The sequence below is a fragment of the Mytilus californianus genome, unplaced genomic scaffold (genome assembly GCF_021869535.1).
Source record: "Mytilus californianus isolate M0D057914Y unplaced genomic scaffold, xbMytCali1.0.p SCAF_6, whole genome shotgun sequence".
Classification (NCBI taxonomy): Eukaryota; Metazoa; Mollusca; class Bivalvia; order Mytilida; family Mytilidae; genus Mytilus; species Mytilus californianus.
The window spans coordinates 888,350-909,970 of record NW_026262712.1 but is presented as its reverse complement, the minus strand read 5'-3'; positions in this window follow the sequence as shown (position 1 = coordinate 909,970).

The window sequence follows — 21,621 nt, the reverse complement described above, 5'->3', positions numbered from 1 at the left end:
CACTGCCACTTCCCCATGATAGAGGCTGATCGATGACAAACATTCTAAACACGCACTGTCACTTCCCCATGATAACGGCTGAGCGCTGACAAACATTCTTAACTCGTACTGCCACTTACCCATGATAGAGGCTGATCGATGACAAACATTCTAAACACGTACTACCACTTCCCCGTGATAGAGGATGATTGCTGACAAACATTCTAAACACGTACTGCCACTTTCTTTATCTGCCTATCACAAGCCATGAATGTGTTATCCAGGTGTGGTCATTGGTTGCTGTATGTGTCATGATTGCATTTCGTTTATCGTTTTTATTATATCTGGTAACTTGTGTCGTTGAGCTGTTATCTCATTGAAGCGTACGCCACATCTCTTTCTGTTCATACTTAGTGTGGTAAGTAATGTCATGTTATGATGAAGATTTGCATTATTACAAACAGAAAAAGAAAGATTATTGTTCGTTGTGAAGATTGAACGATTCTTAAAAGGCACTTAATTGTGCAAAATAAACATGTGTAGAAAACATTAGAAAAGAGTATGAAGATATTTTAGGTATGAGGCGAAAATTTTATGTGAAATCCTGCTAAGAACAATGTCTGAGAAAAAACGTTAAAAACAAATTAACTGGTGATATATTTGATGCATAATTGATAATAGTTCACCGAAAAGGTTTCGATAAAAAAAAAATCCTGTAAAACGGAATTTTGGCATCTTTACACTAAATCCATTGGATGTGTGCTGATTGATATTTGTGTGTTTGTTTTTTGTTTTGTTTTTTGTTTTTGTTAGTTGCTTTTTGTGTGTTTCGTATCCATCTGATGAGTCAAACCTTTTTCAACCAATTTATAGTTTGTTTTATGTTGTGCTGTAACAAGGTTAGGGGAGGGTGTGTCACCCGCGCACATGTTTTCATCTCCCAGCATTTTGTATACGCCTGCCCCAAGTCAGGAGCATGTAATTCAGTGGTTTCGTTCATTGTTTTGACATAAATTAGGACAATAGTTTTTTTTTCGTTTGAATTGTTTTACATTTTTCATGTCTGGTTCTTTGAAAGATGATGAAAATAATACTTAATTAAATTTGTGAGTGCGATGCGCTTTTCTTAATTTAACTTCATTCTGAACGCTCAAATCCGAAACCTTTGAAAGCCAAGGATGTAAACGAACTAAACACGTGAAGAGTTCTCTTGCTATCTGATATGGGTTTTGCTCATGGTTGAAGGCTGTATGGTGACCTATAGTGCTACCATCTACTTCATTGGAAAGTTGTCTAATTGTCAATCATAACATCTCCTTTTTTATATAAACTGTATAAAACAAATATTCGTCAGTTCAGTTATATATATATATAGCACGACATTTATGAATTAACCTATGTCATGCACGACGAGCGCAGTTTTAAGTGATTTAAATATGGTAATTTGTTAGGTCTGGCTATATATGATTTGTAATATTAACGGATGAGGACACTTGTCAAAGGTTACACACTGACCAACAAAAAACAGCTGCTAGTGTGCTTTTCGGTATTACGTATGTTATCTTTGATTTTAGCCAATGCTACAGGTGTTTAGTTTTAACAATATTTAACCAGATAAATAAATCATCGCATAACAATATAATACACTTGAAATAAATATCTACGATTCAGAAACAAGCACAGTTGCTTTTACAAATCTGTCTCCTAGTAAACAAAATACACTTATTGATTGAAACATAAATATTGGAATGCTCTGCAATAAATATATAGATATAAAAACGGTGAAAATACAATAAAAAAAGAATAAACATGAAACTGTGTAATGTATACAGTATGAAATGCTTGGGGTCCTTTTTGAATAATCAAGGATTTAAACGTTTGCGTTTGATAATGTACTTCTGCACTAAACTAAATAAAAGGCTATTCTGCTCGTCTGAGAGAACTGTTAAGCCAAAACGTAAAATATTGGTGTCAACTTAGACAGGAAGGAATGACTAAAACGGAAGCTAACATAGTTCATGTCTTAAATCGGTGTATTATGGACAAGGTAACAGGAAGTGTCAATTTGTTTTTAAATCATGACAACGACATTTTGGAGAGTCTACTAAGTTACGAAGGAAAAGGTGAGAATTCAATGAACTCGAGTAAATTCTAAAGCGATCATGAATAACTTCTGAGACGATAACCTATATATATATATATATATATATATATATATATATATTGGCAATCGCCAATGGCAGTCAGCAGGGTTTAAGAACATCAGTTGTTCGACCTGTTAGTCAAATGCGTTTTTATAAAAATAGACTTTTTCACTTTTTTTGGTCTTTTGGAAATTGTTGTTTGTGCTGTATTTAGACCCCTCTACCAAAAAATTTGTTTTACATGCACACGTATAAAAATTGCGGTTTTTATCCAACGCAATCATAGGTTTGAACGTTGTTTTCAATTTAGACTTTTATATATTTTTGCGTTTGGGCTTGTATTATATTTTCCTTCGGGTTTATATGATCCGTTCATCCTATTTCGACTCTTTAAAATTCAAGAGTCTTTCCTAAATTGAAGTAAATTATATTGCCTTCCAAATACCGTTTCGATCCCTAACATCACTGAAGAGACATTAATTGTCGAAATCCGGATATGGTGTACAAATTTTTGCACCTCATGTTTGTGGTATACCATCTTTTCCACAAGTTTGTTGTTTTCTGTTTGGTATTAAATTAATATTAAGATCCATTTTGTTAGATCTGGTAATCAATTTATTTGGCAATCGCCAATGGCAGTCAGCAGGGTTTAAGAACATCAGTTGTTCGACCTGTTAGTCAAATGCGTTTTGTTAAAATAGACTTTTTCACTTTTTTTGGTCTTTTGGAAATTTTTGTTTGTGCTGTATTTAGACCCCTCTACCAAGAAATTTGTTTTACATGCACACGTATAAAAATTGCGGTTTTTATCAAACGCAATCATAGGTTTGAACGTTGTTTTCAATTTAGACTTTTATATATTTTTTCGTTTGGGCTTGTATTATATTTTCCTTCGGGTTTATATGATCCGTTCATCCTATTTCGACTCTTTAAAATTCAAGAGTCTTTCCTAAATTGAAGTAAATTATATTGCCTTCCAAATACCGTTTCGATCCCTAACATCACTGAAGAGACATAAATTGTCGAAATCCGGATATGGTGTACAAATTTTTGCACCTCATGTTTGTGGTATACCATCTTTTCCACAAGTTTGTTGTTTTCTGTTTGGTATTAAATTAATATTAAGATCCATTTTGTTAGATCTGGTGATCAATTTATTTGGCAATCGACAATGGTAGTCAGCAGGGTTTAAGAACATCAGTTGTTCGACCTGTTAGTCAAATGCGTTTTGTTAAAATAGACTTTTTCACTGTTTTGGTCTTTTGGAAAATGTTGTTTGTGCTGTATTTAGACCCCTCTAACCAGAAATTTGTTTTACATGCACACGTATAAAAATTGCGGTTTTTATCCAACGCAATTATAGGTTTGAACGTTGTTTTCAATTTAGACTTATATATATATATATATATATATATATATACAAGTCTAAATTGAAAACAACGTTCAAACCTATGATTGCGTTGGATAAAAACCGCAATTTTTATACGTGTGCATGCAAAACAAATTTCTTGGTAGAGTGGTCTAAATACAGCACAAACAACATATATATATATATATATATAAAAGTCTAAATTTAAAACAACGTTCAAACCTATGATTGCGTTGGATAAAAACCGCAATTTATATATATATATATATAAAAGTCTAAATTGAAAACAACGTTCAAACCTATGATTGCGTTGGATAAAAACCTCAATTTTTATACGTGTGCATGCAAAACACATTTCTGGTTAGAGCGGTCTAAATACAGCGCAAACAACATTTTCCAAAAGACCAAAACAGTGAAAAAGTATATTTTAACAAAACGCATTTGACTAACAGGTCGAACAACAAATTTTCTTAAACCCTGCTGACTGCCATTGGCGATTGCCAAATAAACGGATCACGGATGTAATAAATGGATCTTAATTATAAATTTAATACTAAACAGAAAACAATAAACTTGCGGAAAAGATGATATACCGCAAACAAAAGGTGCAAAGGTTTTTGTACACCATATCCGGATTTCGACAATTAATGTCTCTTCAGTGATGTTAGGGATCGAAACGGTATTTGGAAGGCCATACAATTTTTCTCAATTTAGGATAGACTCTTGAATTTTGAGGAGTCAAAATAGGATGAACGGATCATATAAACCCGAAGGCAAATATAATACAAGCCCAAACGAAAAAATATAAACAAGTCTAAATTGAAAGCAACGTTCAAACCTATGATTGCATTGGATAAAAACCGCAATTTTTATACGTGTGCATGCAAAACAAATTTCTGGTTAGAGGGGTCTAAATACAGCACAAACAACATTTTCCAGAAGACCAAAACAGTGAAAAAGTATATTTTAACAAAACGCATTTGAATAACAGGTCGAACAACCAAATTGAATGTTCTTAAACTCTGCTGACTGCCATTGGCGATTGCCAAATAAACGGATCACCGATGTACTAAATGGATCTTAATTATAAATTTAATACTAAACAGAAAACAATAAACTTGCGGAAAAGATGATATACCGCAAACAAAAGGTGCAAAGGTTTTTGTACACCATATCCGGATTTCGACAATTATTGTCTCTTCAGTGATGTGAGGGATCGAAACGGTATTTGGAAGGCCATACAATTTACCTCAATTTAGGAAAGACTCTTAAATTTTGAGGAGTCAAAATAGGATGAACGGATCATATAAACCCGAAGGCAAATATAATACAAGCCCAAACGAAAAAATATAAACAAGTCTAAATTGAAAACAACGTTCAAACCTATGATTGCGTTGGATAAAAACCGCAATTTTTATAAGTGTGCATGTAAAACAAATTTCTTGGTAGAGGGGTCTAGCTAAAGCAAAAACAACATTTTCCAAAAGAACAAAAAAGTGAAAAGCATATTTTAAGTATATATATATATATATATATATATATATATATATAGTAATACATTGGGACTTTACCATTTTGAGTGCGAATTATATTTTTGAAATAATGGAAGAGATTCACAATTTCTGATGTTTAAGGTTAGTGAGTTCCATAGCCTATTTATTGCTGGGGAAAATATTCATGAATGTGAAATTATCAGTCGGTTCGATATTCAAATTTCTTAGATGAAAATGATAAAAATAATAATATCCGATAACATTTAAAACATAATAGTCATAGACAAACGGAATAAAAAGATATGTAGGAAATCGTGTTATGACCCCTTCAAGCTGTCGTAAATTATCGTTGTCCTCAAGTATAAACCCTTATGGAAATCGCACAATCGTCATTCACTGTATCTTAACTACCCCAGAATAAAATGTTTAGACCCAGTGGTATCTAATATCCGGTACGGAGACGGACCATCCACAAACAGAGAAAATGTAGGATTTTTGTTTATTTATTTGTTATTTTTATGATATTTAATTATCAAAATACATATTTTAGTATTTTCGATTGTGAAATGAAATATTGTTTACCACCGTTATAGGTTAACGGAGAAATAAGTAAAAAGGCACGTCAAAATAATGAACTGAGTGAACCTTGCCACGAATTTGTTTAATTTCTCGTTAAATTGTGCACATTATATGGAAAGAAAAGTACACATAGAAAGATATTTACATCCAGATTGCAAGACTAGTCACTTTGAGCACTTCAATATTTTATTTTCTGTTCATGTAACGAACGAAATGGGTCATGTCAAAATGGAGGGATCCAGCTTTTTCCATCTTGTTTACGATATAATGACCCGGTTTAGTTTCTTTTTGAAACCAGAAATTTATGAAAATCCACTTAACATTGGATCTGAATTTTGTCCGTCGACTGAAATTCAATATATATGCTACTAGTATTATAAAACAAACCTGTCGTGTCAAAATTTATTTTAAACTGGCACTTTTCGAACAATGTTATATTGAAGATTTGATATTTTTGCTGTTAATTTGAATTTCTGTTCATTGATATTAACATTGACTTAAAACATATGTGTCTAGTGTTCGTGCGTTGCCATATATACAGAATAGAAAACAAAGGATATAGGGTATCCATCCATGATACAGTCTTTGGATGGTGTAAACTTCCCACTAACACCATACACCATTACACTATTCACCATACACCATTACACCATACACCCTTTGCCATTACACCATACACGTTACACCTTTGCACCATACACCTTACACATTACACCATAATGCAATTTAATTTAAAAAAACAAATTTTTATCACAATATTGTAAATTAATGTATAAAATTAAAAATCAGTTCTTATCATTATTTTGCATAGTTTTAAATGTTGTACACCATTCATTCACACCATTCCCGATCGCACGTTACACCATAACACCATTCCCCTAACACCTTACACCATAGCACCATACGCCTTCCACCATTGCACTATATGCCATACACCATTACACCATACACGTTTTTTGGTAAGTTTACACCATCCAAGGGCTGTATTGAATCAGTACATGCACAGAACAAAAAACACAGAAAAAGCAAAGGAACAGCTTTTATTGCTGTTCTTCGTCTCAAATTTACAGTGAGTTCTTCAACAAGGAGCAAACAAAAACTCTCACTTCACTGCAAATATAAGACGCCCCTGACACCGGTTTGATGCTATTTGTTTTTTGTTTACTGTGTTGTTCTTAGAGCTTGCAATGCGGTGTGGGTTTTGCTCATTATTGAAGGCCGTATCACGACCTATACCAGTCAGCTCAGTAGTCAGTGCTTCCGTACTGATATGAGTTATAACAAACACCATTTCTCTTTGACGTCTTTATACACTATTCATTGTATCAAGAAGCTCCGCTCTAGAGGTTATATCCGAATTTCGGTCGAATTGAGCTGTACACTTTTTATTCTTCTTATCAAGTGTTTTGTGAAGATTTTTTTTACCGTTTTGACGATATAATTTCTGTTTTAATATTGTTTTTGTTTGATCTCTAAAGAAAAAACTTCTTCCTCTCTTAATCGTACAAAACAAAATTAAAAAGATGTGGAAAAAAAAATAAATACTACATAAGTTTCAATACAGACAATCAAGAGCGAACACTATTTTATAAAACAGGTGCAAAAAAGCAAAAATAGACAAAAAGACAAATAAAAGAACATTTCCAACAGATATATAAGAACATGGAGTAATGATGAAAAAACAACCATGACTAAATGTAATCTACTAGACGTGTATCATATTATGACATTGCATCATACGCCTATTTGACTGGCTGAAAATCACTTGTATATTGAATATAATTGTTTGTTATAATTCAGATCGCACTTTAATATTAAAATATTCGATCATTCATTCATTTATTCATTTGGAAAAAAATGCTTTACCATTTCGTACCATATGGGAAAAATGCTGTATCATTTCGTACCTTATGAAAATTGAACTTTACCATATCATACTTGGTACATGAAAGATATTAAGTCTTAAATGGAAATATCATTATGGAATTTATTTGATGGCAATTTTGTTTTTAGAGGCAATTTCCCGTATACTGACTCATTTTAATAAATGTGTTGTGTTTTATATTTATCTAGTGTTCTATATATTGTTTAGTGACGAATGAAATGAGTGAATAAAAGGAAATATGAAGTATACACCATTTAGACAGTAATTACATCCAATCAATCATATGACAAAAAAACAAGGTATTCAAATTTTGAACTAAATTTGGGTTCTTTTCTCATCTCCAATCAAGAAATTTCATGTACGCACGTTCTATCAAATTGTAGCCAATTAAACACAGGCTCGCGTGTCTTAATTTTCTCAAGATTTTTGTCTCGCCAGCGATGAAGGTGTAAAATAGATAATTATATAGATATAAATTCATAATTGAAATTGAACAGTTATATAGATTACAGTAAAAAGTAAATAAAGTCCATTATTTATTTACTATTTGTTTTTGATGCAATTTACGTTTCGACACACAGAGGAATCATACAGTTTTGTGGCACAGGTGTATAGATAATCCGAGTTCCCCTGCCTTTTGTTGGGTTGTTTTTCAACATTGCGTTCTTATAAAGACGTTAGAGTGAATTTGTGATAAAAATTTTTTAGATATAAACATTGTCTATTGTAACTGTAAAACGTAAAACTCCTTAAAGAAAAACAATTGACAAGCCTAAAGACGATTGTCAGAGTTAGTATAACGGTACATGTAACATTCATTTTCAAGTTGAATAAAATAGTTTCAGCCTGATTTAAAAATCTTTAATTGCGATTAGTGATTCAAAATTAAAATATAAGATTGTTTTAAATATTAAACTAGACTACAAACATTATAAGAAAAATCGTATTAAATTTTTTTTTGAAAGATAGAAAGTCATAATTGTCATAATCATTAAACTGTTAAGGTCTATGTGTCTGCTTTATAACTATAATAACGTTAACTTGAAGTATCTTCGTTATCAAACGTCCAATAGACGAACGAAACAGTTGTTATTCGCTTAAAATTTCAGTACACAAAAAAAATCGTCCATGATATGCCGTCGTTGTTGGTTAGCTTACCGATATCTTGGTAAGAGTTCATGATATGCCGTCGTTGTTGATTTACTTATCGATATATTGGTAAGAATTCATGATATGCCGTCGTTGTTGGTTAGCTTATCGATATATTGTTAAAAGTCCATGATGTGCCGTTGTTGTTGGTTTAGTGTATCGATATGTTGGTAAAAGTCCATGATATGCCACGTTGTTGGTTAGCTTATCGATATATTGGTAATTGTCCATGATATGCCGTTTTTGTTGGTTAGCTTATCGATATGTTGTTAAGAGTCCATTATATGCCATCGTTGTTGGTTAGCTTATCGATATATTGGTAATTGTCCATGATATGCCGTTTTTGTTGGTTAGCTTATCGATATGTTGTTAAGAGTCCATTATATGACTTCGTTGTTGGTTAGCTTATCGATATATTGGTAAGAGTCCATGATATGCCGTCGTTGTTGGTTTAGCTTATCGATATATTTGTAAGAGCCCGTGATATGCCGTCGTTGTAGCTTATCGATATGTTGGTAACAGTCCGTTATATGCCTTCGTTGTTGGTTACCTTATCGATATGTTGGTTATTGTCCATGGTATGCCGTCGTCGTTGGTTAGCTTATCGATATGTTGGTAAGAGCCCATGATATGACGTCGTTGTTGGTTAGTTTATCGATATGTTGGTAAGAGCCCATGATATGCCGTCGTTGTTGGTTAGCTTATCGATATCTTGGTTAGAGTCCATTATATGACGTCGTTGTTGGTTAGTTTATCTATATATATTTGTAAGAGCCTATGATATGCCGTCGTTGTAGGTTAGTTTATCTATATATATTTGTAAGAGCCTATGATATGCCGTCGTTGTAGCTTATCGATATGTTGGTAAGAGTCCATGATATGCCGTCGTTGTTGGTTAGCTTATCGGTATGTTGGTTATTGTCCATGGTATGCCTTCGTTGTTTGTTGGCCTATCGATATATTGGTTAGATTCCATGATATGCCCTCGTTGTTTGTTAGCCTATCGATATATAAAAGTCAGACAACTATTAACATTTATTTGAGAATATTGTTATATAACATGTATTATGTAAAATAACAGGAATAAGGAGATGCGGTATGAATTTTGATGAGACAACCATCAACCGTAGATCAAATGATGTAATTGTTAGTAACTATATGTGTCTTTCTATGTTGTGATGTTACGCTATTGTTTCATATAAGGGTGAATGTTTGGTACCATTAAAACGTTTAAACCCGCTGCAATTGTTTGCACCTGTCCTAAGTCAGGAATCTGAGGTTCAGTAGTTGTCGTTTGTTGATGTGGTTCATAAGTGTTTCTCGTTTCTCGTTTTTTATATAGATTAGACCGTTGGTTTTCCCGTTTCAATGGTTTTACACTAGTAATTTTTGGGGCCCTTGATAGCTTGCTGTGCGGTGTGAGCCAAGGCTCCGTGTTGAAGACCGTACTTTGACCTATAATGGTTTACTTTTATAAATTGTGACTTGGATGGAGAGTTGTCTCATTGGCACTCATACCACATCTTCTTATATCTATATGAGCAACCTTTAAAAGGCCCAGCCATACATGTAACACAATGTAAAAAGATTCAGACGAGGAACTCAACAACTTGATTCATATACAAAAGCAATAAACGAAAGCCACTACAAACAATGAAAAATAAGCTTGTGTCAGGGTGTCCAACCTACCATATTAGCATAAAAAAAATATTCGGAAAACTGATTGATACAAAAAATAAATTGAAAAGAATAGAACCATATGATTAATAAAATGGTTAGAGGTCACCAATGGCGACAAAAGTTAAAAAAAAAAAAAGGCCAGTTAAGGATATGAAACAATAATTCCTTGATGATCATTTCTGATGTTTGCCATTTTTATAGGCCCATTGACGACAAATGTATAATGGTTTACCATTATATGTGACCCAATATTTACAGGCTTCTGACCTCAGGCATGTTTTTCTACTGATCCATTTTATTTGCTTCTGATTAAATGTTTTCTAGATATCCCAATATATTCTTGCAACAATTTCAATATACACAATTATACGCAAGGGCGTATCATGTACTATTGGTGAGCTGTTTATTTTATTTATGGGTTGAAGCATATTTTGGGGGTTTGTATTTGCTATAATTTTGAAAACGTCTAGCAAAGGAAAGATAATAACCAGAAATTAAAAAAAAATGGAATAAAAAAAGTTGTTTCAAGAGGGAGGATGAGAAATGAAATTTTCTTTTTGTGGCTGTACAACTAGAAATCATCATTAGGAAATGTATATTTAGACCTTGCGACAATAAACTTGATAAATTGTCCTTCTTAAATCGAGTAAAAACAAAAGTCATATCACACAGAGGGACATCATGATTTTAATTTAATAATGTTTAAAAATACCAAGAAACAGATACCGAGAAAAATGTCCATTCACACTGACTAAGCTTGAAATGACAAAAAAATTAATTCTAAACTACACCAATATCTATGTGCTAAATAGATTACGCTTTATATCTAAAACAATATTGATACAGTGATATGTTTCCAATTTGCATTCACGCCTTTTTAAAGCAAATTCTATGCTAATTATTAACTGCATATTGAATATGTTGGAAACATCGCTTAATATTTCCGAACGTGGAAAAGTTTTTTCTCCCGCAAGATATGAGGCGACAAAAAGGGAAATACGATTTCAGGAACATGCTCAGTATTGTTTATTAAATAAGCACGGTTACATGTTTTTTTTACGCATTTGTGTCTAAATGCACTATATTTGTTCACACATCGTTGTCGATATAATGGAATTTTATGCGGCTGTCATACAATGAGAGGTTTAGCTAGCTATAAAACCAAGTTTAATCCACCATTTTCTACATAAGAAATGCCAGTACCAAGTCAGGAATATGACAGTTGTTATCCATTCATTTGATGAGTTTGAGCTTTTGATTTTGCCATTTACTTAGGGACTTTCCGTTTAGAATTTTCCTTGGAGTTCGGTATTTTTGTTATTTTACTTTTTTCTATAAACTGACTTCAACTTATGAGTTTGTATATCCCTTTGGTATCTTTCGCCTCTCTCATATAAAATTATGTCAAAAGTGACAATACAAGAACCTTGTAACACAATTCAACAAAAGTCGGCATGTAATACGAAATGCAATCACATTCCAGCAGCAGAGTGTATATCTCCCAGTTGATACGATATTCCAGGGCTTGTATTTCATATCATGGTTTCCTTGATAGAGGTTTGCTACTCACATCGAAGCTTTTAAACCAAGAGTTCCAAGTGGTGAAGTTGAAATCATTCCTTCGTAAATTTTACGGACGCCATCACGAGTTGGTTGACCTTTATGGAATATCCGTTTCACAGATGATAGCAGATATGTTCCAATTGTCGTAGCTTCAATTCAGTCCCCTGTTCCCGAGTGTGACCTACCGACTTAATACAGTTTGTACTAACATGAGCAAAATGACGGGTGTCACATGTGGTGCATGATCTGTTTATCCGTCCGGAGCACCTGAGATCACCCCGGTTTTTGGTGGGGTGCGTGCTGCTCAGTCTTGAGTTTTCTTTGTTGTGTTTTATGTACAGTTGTTTATCTGTTGCTCTTTGTCTTTTTTAACCATGGCGTTGTCAGTTTATTTTCGACTCATGAGTTTGAATGTCCCTTTGGTATCTTTCTCCTCTCTTTCAAATGAAACAATACCGCTGACATAAAATTTTATTTTTCCCGCATGCAAACATATCTGAGCTTTTACTCAAAACCAATTTTGTTGTTTGAAAAGATATTGTTGAATAGGCTGGATAATGATACTTGTTGGTAGTTGGCATCCAGACAGCCTATGTAATACGTACATTCATACACGAATACAATAGTATCACTAAAATAACTGAAGTTTTTTCTGTCTATTGATATTTAATTTTTTCTATTTTGTAACATCGATTAAGAAGATACAAATCAAGGTAGCAAACAAAAACTGAGGGATTCACATGAACTCCAAAATGAGCGAGAATAGGTGAATCAACAGTAAGCGTCTCTTGCTTTGTATGTATCACCCGGCAGGCGAATTCACACTCAGTCAAATGTCACACTCGGGAATAGGACATAATCTGTGAATATAGATATCAGGCGACTTTCCTGGGATCTGAAAAGACCACGAATACATGTCGCGATTGAGTTCAGACACCCACACTTTGTACCGGTCACCCTATTCGTGACAATTACCGAACAATTCATGTTGAATCGACTTCAGTGGTTCTTCCTCATAACTCTGTTGGAACTTTTTCTGTGTATAAGAGAGGCAAAAGATACCAAAGGGACATTCAAACTCATAAGGTAAAAATAAACTGACAAAGCCATTATAAAAAACCATAAGACAAATAACAGTATACAAAACACAAATAAGAAAACTAAAGATTGAGTAACAAGAACAACACAAAAACATGGGGTTATGTCAATTGCTCCGTATAAGGGTAAGCAGATCCTGCTCCACATGTGGCACCCGTTGTGTTTCTCATGTTAGTAAAAATCCGGTGATAAGTCTAATTCGGTAGGTCACATTTAATAAAACAGAGGACGAGATTGTGATTACGACGAATGGGATATATCCGTTGTCATCTGTGAAACAGATATTCCGAAACGGTCAATCTACTCTTGATGGCATCTGTTTTTTTTCTGTAAACTCATTATGTCTTTTAATTATAATCAACAGTGTTTGAATTATATTAAACATATCTATCCCATCGAATTTGAAATAAACAATACCACATAATACAATTATTATAAAAAAGGAGATGTGGTATGATTACCAATGAGACAACTATCCACCAAAGTTAAAATAAGGAGATGTAGTATGATTGTCAATGAGACAACTATCCACCAAAGTAAAAATAAGGAGATGTGGTATAATTGCCATTGACACAACTATCCACCAAAGTAAAAAAAAATGAGATGTGGTATGATTGCCAATGGGACAACTATCCACAAAAGAAAAAAAACAGGAGATGTAGTATGATTGCCAACTAGACAACTATCCACCAAAGTAAAAATAAGGAGATGTGGTATGATTGCCAATGAGACAACTATCCACCAAAGTGAATAAAAGGAGATGTAGTATGATTGCCAATGAGACAACTATCCACCAAAGTAAAAATAAGGAGACGAGTATGGTTGCCAACGAGACAACTATTCACCAAATAAAAATATAGGGAGATGTGGTATGATTGCCAATGAGACAACTAACCACCAAAGTAAAAATAAGGACATTTAGTATGATTGCCAATGAGACAACTATCCACCACAGGAAAAATAAGGAGATGTGGTATGATTGCCAATGAGACAACTAACCACCAAAGTAAAAATAAGGATAGGTGGAATGATTGCCAATGAGACAACTATTCACCAAAGTAAAAATAAGGAGACGAGTATGGTTGCCAACGAGACAACTATCCACCACAGTAAAAATAAGGAGATGTGGTATGATTGACAATGAGACAACTCTCCACCAAAGTAAAAATAAGGATATTTAGTATGATTGCCAATGAGACAACTATCTACCACAGGAAAAATAAGGAGATATGGTATGATTGCCAATGAGACAACTATATACCTAAGTGAAAATAAGGAAATGAGGTATGATTGCCAATGAGACAACTATCCATCAAAGTACAAATAAGGAGATGTGGTATGATTGCCAATGAGACAACTATTCACCAAAGTAAAAATAAGGAGATGTAGTGTGATTGCCAATGAGACAACTATCCACCAAAGTAAAAATAAGGAGATGTGGTATGATTGACAACGAGACAACTATCCATCAAAGTAAAAATACGGAGATGTGGTATGATTGCCAATTAGACAACTATCCATCAAATTAAAAATAAGGAGATGCAGTTTGATTGCAAACGGGACAACTATCCACCAAAGTAAAAATAAGGAGATGTGGTATGATTGCCAATGAGACAACTATCCACCAAAGTGAATAAAAGGAGATGTAGTATGATTGCCAATGAGACAACTATCCACCAAAGTAAAAATAAGGAGATGTAGTATGGTTGCCAACGAGAAAACTATTCACCAAATAAAAAATATAAGGAGATGTGGTATGATTTCCAATGAGACAACTAACCACCAAAGTTAAAAAAAGGATAGGTGGCATGATTGCCAATGAGACAACTATCCACCAAAGTAAAAATAAGGAGATGTGGTATGATTGACAATGAGACAACTCTCCACCAAAGTAAAAATAAGGACATTTAGTATGATTGCCAATGAGACAACTATTCACCAAAGTAAAAAAAAAGAGATGTGGTATGATTGTCAATGAGACAACTATCTACCAAAGTGAAAAAAGGAGATGTAGTTTGGTTGCCAACGAGAAAACTATCCACCAAATTAAAAATAAGGAGATGTGGTATGATTGACAATGGGACAACTATCCACAAAAGAAAAAAAAACAGGAGATGTAGTATGATTGCCAACTAGACAACTATCCACCAAAGTAGAAATTAGGAGATGTGGTATGATTGCCAATGAGACAACTATCCACCACAGGAAAAATAAGGAGATGTGGTATGATTGACAATGAGACAACTATCCACCAAAGTAAAAATAAGGACATTCAGTATGATTGCCAATGAGACAACTATTCACCAAAGTGATTAAAAGAAGATGTGGTATGATTGCCAATGGGACAACTATCCACCAAAGTGAATAAAAGGAGATGTAGTATGATTGCCAATGAGACAACTATCCACCACAGGAAAAATAAGGAGACGAGTATGGTTGCCAACGAGACAACTATTCACCAAATAAAAATATAAGGAAATGTGGTATGATTGCTAATGAGACAACTAACCAACAAAGTTAAAATAAGGACATTTAGTATGCTTGCCAATGAGACAACTATCCACCACATGAAAAATAAGGAGATATGGTATGATTGCCAATGAGACAACTATATACCTAAGTGAAAATAAGGAAATGAGGTATGATTGCCAATGAGACAACTATTCATCAAAGTACAAATAAGGAGATGTGGTATGATTGTTAATAAGACAACTATTCACCAAAGTAAAAATAAGGAGATGTAGTGTGATTGCCAATTAGACAACTATCCATCAAATTAAAAATAAGGAGATGCAGTATGATTGCCAATGACACAACTATATACCTAAGTGAAAATAAGGAGATGTAGTATGATTGCCAATGAGACAACTTACCACCAAAGTTAGAATAAGGATAGGTGGCATGATTGCCAATGAGACAACTATCCAATAAAGTAAAAATAAGGAGATGTAGTATGGTTGCCAACGAGAAAACTATTCACCATATAAAGATATAAGGAGATGTGGTATGATTGCCAATGAGACAACTAACCACCAGAGTTAAAATAAGGATAGTTGGCATGATTGCCAATGAGACAACTATCCACCAAAGTGAAAAAAAGGAGATGTAGTATGGTTGCAAACGAGACAACTATCCACCAAATTAAAAATAAGGAGATGTAGTATGATTGCCAATGAGACAACTATCCACCACAGGAAAAATAAGGAGATGTGGTATGACTGACAATGAGACTACTATCCACCAAAGTAAAAATAAGGAGATGTGGTTTGATTGCCAATGAGACAACTATCCACAACAGGAAAAATAAGGAGATATGGTATGATTGCCAATGAAACAACTATATACCTAAGTGAAAATAAGGAAATGAGGTATGATTGCCAATGAGACAAGTATCCATCAAAGTACAAATAAGGAGATGTGGTATGATTGCCAATAAAACAACTATCCACCAAAGTAAAAATAAGGAGATGTGGTATGATTGCCAACGAGACAACTATCCATCAAAGTACAAATAAGGAGATGTGGTATGATTGCCAATAAGACAACTATCCACCAAAGTAAAAATAAGGAGATGTGGTATGATTGCCAACGAGACATCTATCCATCAAAGTACAAATAAGGAGATGTGGTATGATTGCCAATAAGACAACTATCCACCAAAGTAAAAATAAGGAGATGTAGTGTGATTGCCAATGAAACAACTATCCACCAAAGTGAAAAAAAGGAGATGTAGTATGGTTGCAAACGAGACAACTATCCACCAAATTATAAATAAGGAGATGTAGTGTGATTGCCAACGAGACAACTGTTCACCAAAGTAAAAATAAGGAAATTTAGTGTGATTGCCAATGAGACAACTATCCACCAAAGTAAAAAAAAAAGGAGATGTGGTTTGATTGCCAACGAGACAACTATCCATCAAAGTAAAAATACGGATATGTGGTATGATTGCCAATGAGACAACTATCCATCAAATTAAAAATAAGGAGTTGCAGTATGATTGCAAACGGGACAACTATCCACCAAAGTAAAAATAAGGAAATATGGTATGATTGCCAACGAGACAACTATCCACCAAAGCTCAAATGAAGTGGATGTAAACAATTATAGACAACCGCTCGGCCTTCAACATTGAGAAGAATCAATTCCGTATAGTCGGCTATAAAAGGCCCCGACATGAAAAATATGAAACAATTCAAATGAGAAATCTAACGGACTAATTTATAACAAAACAATTTATGAAAAACAAATATGACAGACATGACTCAGTGACAACCACTGAACTATAGGCTCCTGACTTGGGACAGGCACATACTTAATGCGGCGGGATTAAACATGTGTTTGTGAGCGCTCCTCTGGAAAACTAACCTGGGACAGTGGTATAACATCACAACATAAGAACAAACTATACAAATCAGTTGAAAAAAGGCTTAACTTATCAGATCGATACAAAGAAAACAATTTAGATAGGACGTGGCAGGGTATATATCCACACCTCATCCGTAACAACAAAAAAAAAGCCTCTAAGAATATATCTGAGAGTAGTCGCAGTTAGCTGACAGCTAGTTAAAACCCAACAACAACTAATAAAAATCATGTTTCTAAGACAAAAATAGCAATCAGTACACATCCAACATCCAATGAATTTAGTGTAAAGACGTCATTAACAGTCAGAGGAAAACATGACATTGTGCAATGCCAAAAATAAAGGCATCGATAGAGTGAAGTATTGTGACAGTACATATGAGTAATAGTTCGTATAATTGTAATTTACCGATAACAAAATCAATATTCATACCAATAAAAACAATATTCAAATACTAGTATTTAATTACAGTGTTGAATAGGTAAACTTTTAGAATACGTTTATTTAAAGGATTGATAAGTTTACCCGGATCGTATCTAAATTTCCGGGCTCGGTTAACAACATCAGCGTTAAACGTAGGACCCTCGATGTCAATTTCAAGATGTAAGCATGCCTCACATCTTGACTTACTTCTTGACAACGAGGGTCGGTTTAAAACTACACTTTTTGAGGAAACAGATGTTTTCAGTGTTCACATTATTTACTTTCAATTTCTATTTAGCAAAACACAAAAAGTGCTAGCATATGGAGAATGTATATACCAGGTGGTACGATATCCCTGAAGTTGCTTTTCTTATAATGATCTCGTTGATCACTGCCTATAAGGAAGCCACTGAACCAAGGGTAAAGAGGTCCCTTTGACATTTTATTGAAGCCATTTGAAGATTTGTTACTACTATTTATGAATCTTCATTTATCATATATCGATTAAGAAGACAAACAAAACCTAAGGAATTCACATTAGTTGTGCCTTAAAGGTTTATCGACGGCCAAACATTTACCTCATCAAGACAACACTTTCAACCGTGACTTATTTCATGTTTTATTCCTAAGACAAGATACTGCAAAATCAAAGATTTGCTTGGATATGTGATTTTTTTTATCTGAATTATGTTGTTAAACGTTAGCTGTTTTGTATAATGTTATTTTCCGTTCGACTTTTCTTTGAGGTTGGCAGTGGTGTTGTGTCTTTTCGATGTTGAATTCCCTTAAGCACTAATATTTTCTGTATTTTTACAACAAAAGTTGTAAGAAAGAAATGTTGTTTTATTTTTCTGACAACATTGAATTCATAGTGAAATCATCTTGAATAGGCCTTATATTTTGGTCCTATATCCTGTCGATACTAAATTTTGGAATTGCACAAGCTCGTGCAATTTTGAGACTGGTTATGACGTACTGACACTCACTCTGTTGGTGGTGTACTAATTCCTTTGTATTTATTACTAGTCAAAATTGGGTTTTGAATTAGCGTTCAGTAATGTTGAGTACTCTTAGATTGATACTTTATGTCTTTTTTATTTGTTTCCGTGTTCAGTACCGATCAGATGAGTACAGTATTTTCAAACTGATATTTATACTCTTTACATTGTGTTGTTACATTTGTGTCTCATGTTTCAGGAAGGATGATCGCACACAACATGAAAATAAGAAGATGTGGTATTATGCCAATTAGACAATTATCTACGAATTAATCCACCAAGCATATTAAACCCCACCACATTCTTTATATGCCCGTACCAAGCTTGGATCCCACAAGCAAGGAATTGTCGTTTATACCTTTCTCCTCTTATTGTTTTAGCATAAAGCAGGCCGTAAAATTTTCCTTTAGTCACTTCTATGCCTTTTATAACAAACTATACAATTGACAAGGTAGTGACACAGTTGAATGTTCTCTCTCAACATATCATTTACAATTTTAAAATTGATTTGAAACATTTATGCCTGAACATTTAGGATAGCCATAAAACCAACGATCTATATCAGTGTATAATATCATTGGCTTTACAATCATACTTGATTACAATTTATGAAGTCAATTCGTCGTAAGTTGTTTTATTATATCGATTAAAGTATACACAAGGCACATAAGCAAAGACAAAAGACAAGAATACAAAATTTTACCATAGCACAATAACACAATGACGGGATGTACAAGTACCGAGCCACGACAAATGGATATTACCAAAAATAGACTAAACAGTGAAAGTACTTATTTACAAAGACATATAATAGAATACTATATAACACGTTATTAAGACAATAAACAACGTCAGTGCCTAGAATCTATACTTCAAGATCATCGTGTATTATTTGTGAAATTGATACGGAATATTTATCAACAAGGTCTTGGTATCCTCCGATGAACTTTTTTAGAAAAAGGACGATACGTTCTTTGACATACCCCTGGTTCATCAACTTTCTGCTAAGACAGTGGTGACGTTTTACAAAGTCTGAGTAGCAGCTGCAAGCTCTTGAATAACGAATGAGTTGTGAAATGTATATCCCATATGCAGGTGAAGTTGGTATATTGCTACTAAGGTGGGGGAAATTGATGATTTAAAAATTAAAATCGTCTCGTTTGTCATAGATTCTGGTACTGAGATGACCGCTTATGTCAAATTCGAGGTATAAATCTAAAAATGAGGCAGAGGAAGTCGTGTCTGTTGTTTTTTTTAATTTCTAGTTCTGGAGGATATATTAATGGAACCTTATCAGAAAAGTTTGGATTGTTAATGGAAAGAACATCATCAATATATCTGAATGTAAATTTAAATGATCTGACTTCTTTGATCTTCTTGTTTTTGACAAGTGTCTGAAGAAACTCCGACTCATATGAACATAAGAAGAGGTCGACAAGGAGAGACACACAGTTCGTTCCCATAGGAATGCCGACAATTTTTTGTTTATCTCCAAAATCTACAAATATGTTGTCAATAAGAAACTCCAGCATATATACTGATCACTTGTTCCTCTGTGTAGCATGTTTTACTTTTTTGTTCAATATTAACAAAATATGCCGTATGGTATCCCAAAGTAATAAATTTATAGCGTATGCTACCATTTTTATGTTGAAAAGCATTGTGAACTATTTCTTTTAGACGATTTTTTAATTTCACATGGGGAATGGTGGTATAGAGGGTTTAAAAATCAAAAGTTTTGATAGAACTTATTTCAGAGAAAGATCGAGATTTAAAATTATCCAGAAGTTCTTTAGAGTTTTTTATAATCCACATATGGTTAATAACACTACGCGAGTAAACAGTTTCACAGTATTTCTGAAGACCCTCTTTCACTGCGGACAGAATCTTTGTCAATCTAATGGACAATTCTTTCGTCGAACATGCAGATGAGCCGGCAATGTACTGTTGTTTGTACGGAATTTTGTGAAGCTTAGGTATCCAATACAAACATGGTAAGTCCTCCTGAAAAAAGTCTTCCTGCAAATGCAACAAATATGTTGTCAATGAGAAACTCCAGCAGACTGATCACTTGTTCCTCTGTGTAGCATGTTTTACCTTTTTGTTCACTATTAACAAAGTATGCCGTATGGTATCCCAAAGGAATAGATTTGTAAATATGTTAAAAACAGTCTAGGAATAGTATGAACTTAAGTATATGTTATCAACAGGCGGAAGGAAAATTTATAGAATTATCGATTATCTGACCAAAAATATCATTAGGTAAGTGTTTTTATATATTAATCATCTAAATGAAGTCATAACCACTTCATTTGAACTTTGGTGGATAGTTGTCACATTGACAATCATACCACATCTCCTTATTTTTATATTGATATGTATTTTTACTCAAATTGGCCATCCACTGTGATTCATAACAATACAGGAACAAATTCGTTATAAGAGGGACTCAATTGGTGCCAAGAGCATTACATACAACCTGTCGATAAACTTTATCGCCGAATCGTTCATGGATTTTGTCAATGAAAATAAGTACTGCTTTAATCTTCTCAGCACAGATCATGTAAATATATCTAGAAATAACATTGGGCGTATGACAATGAGACAGTAACCAAACAACAAATATAGTAGAGGAAAACTCTGAGACGTAATTCGTTTGCACAAAATAAAGACATCCAGAAAAGTCTTTTCGTTTATGACTTAGACAAAATATCATGTGACTTATGAACTAATTTGTACTTTTCATCCTCAAAATGATTATTACTTCTCTAACAGTTTAAATTGTTTGCCCTGTTTTCGTGAAATTCATGTTGCTCTAACTTAAGTTTTCTTTGAAATGATTTGTGACTTGAAATTTCTCTTAAAAAATAAAAGATAATTTGAAATTAACTTCTT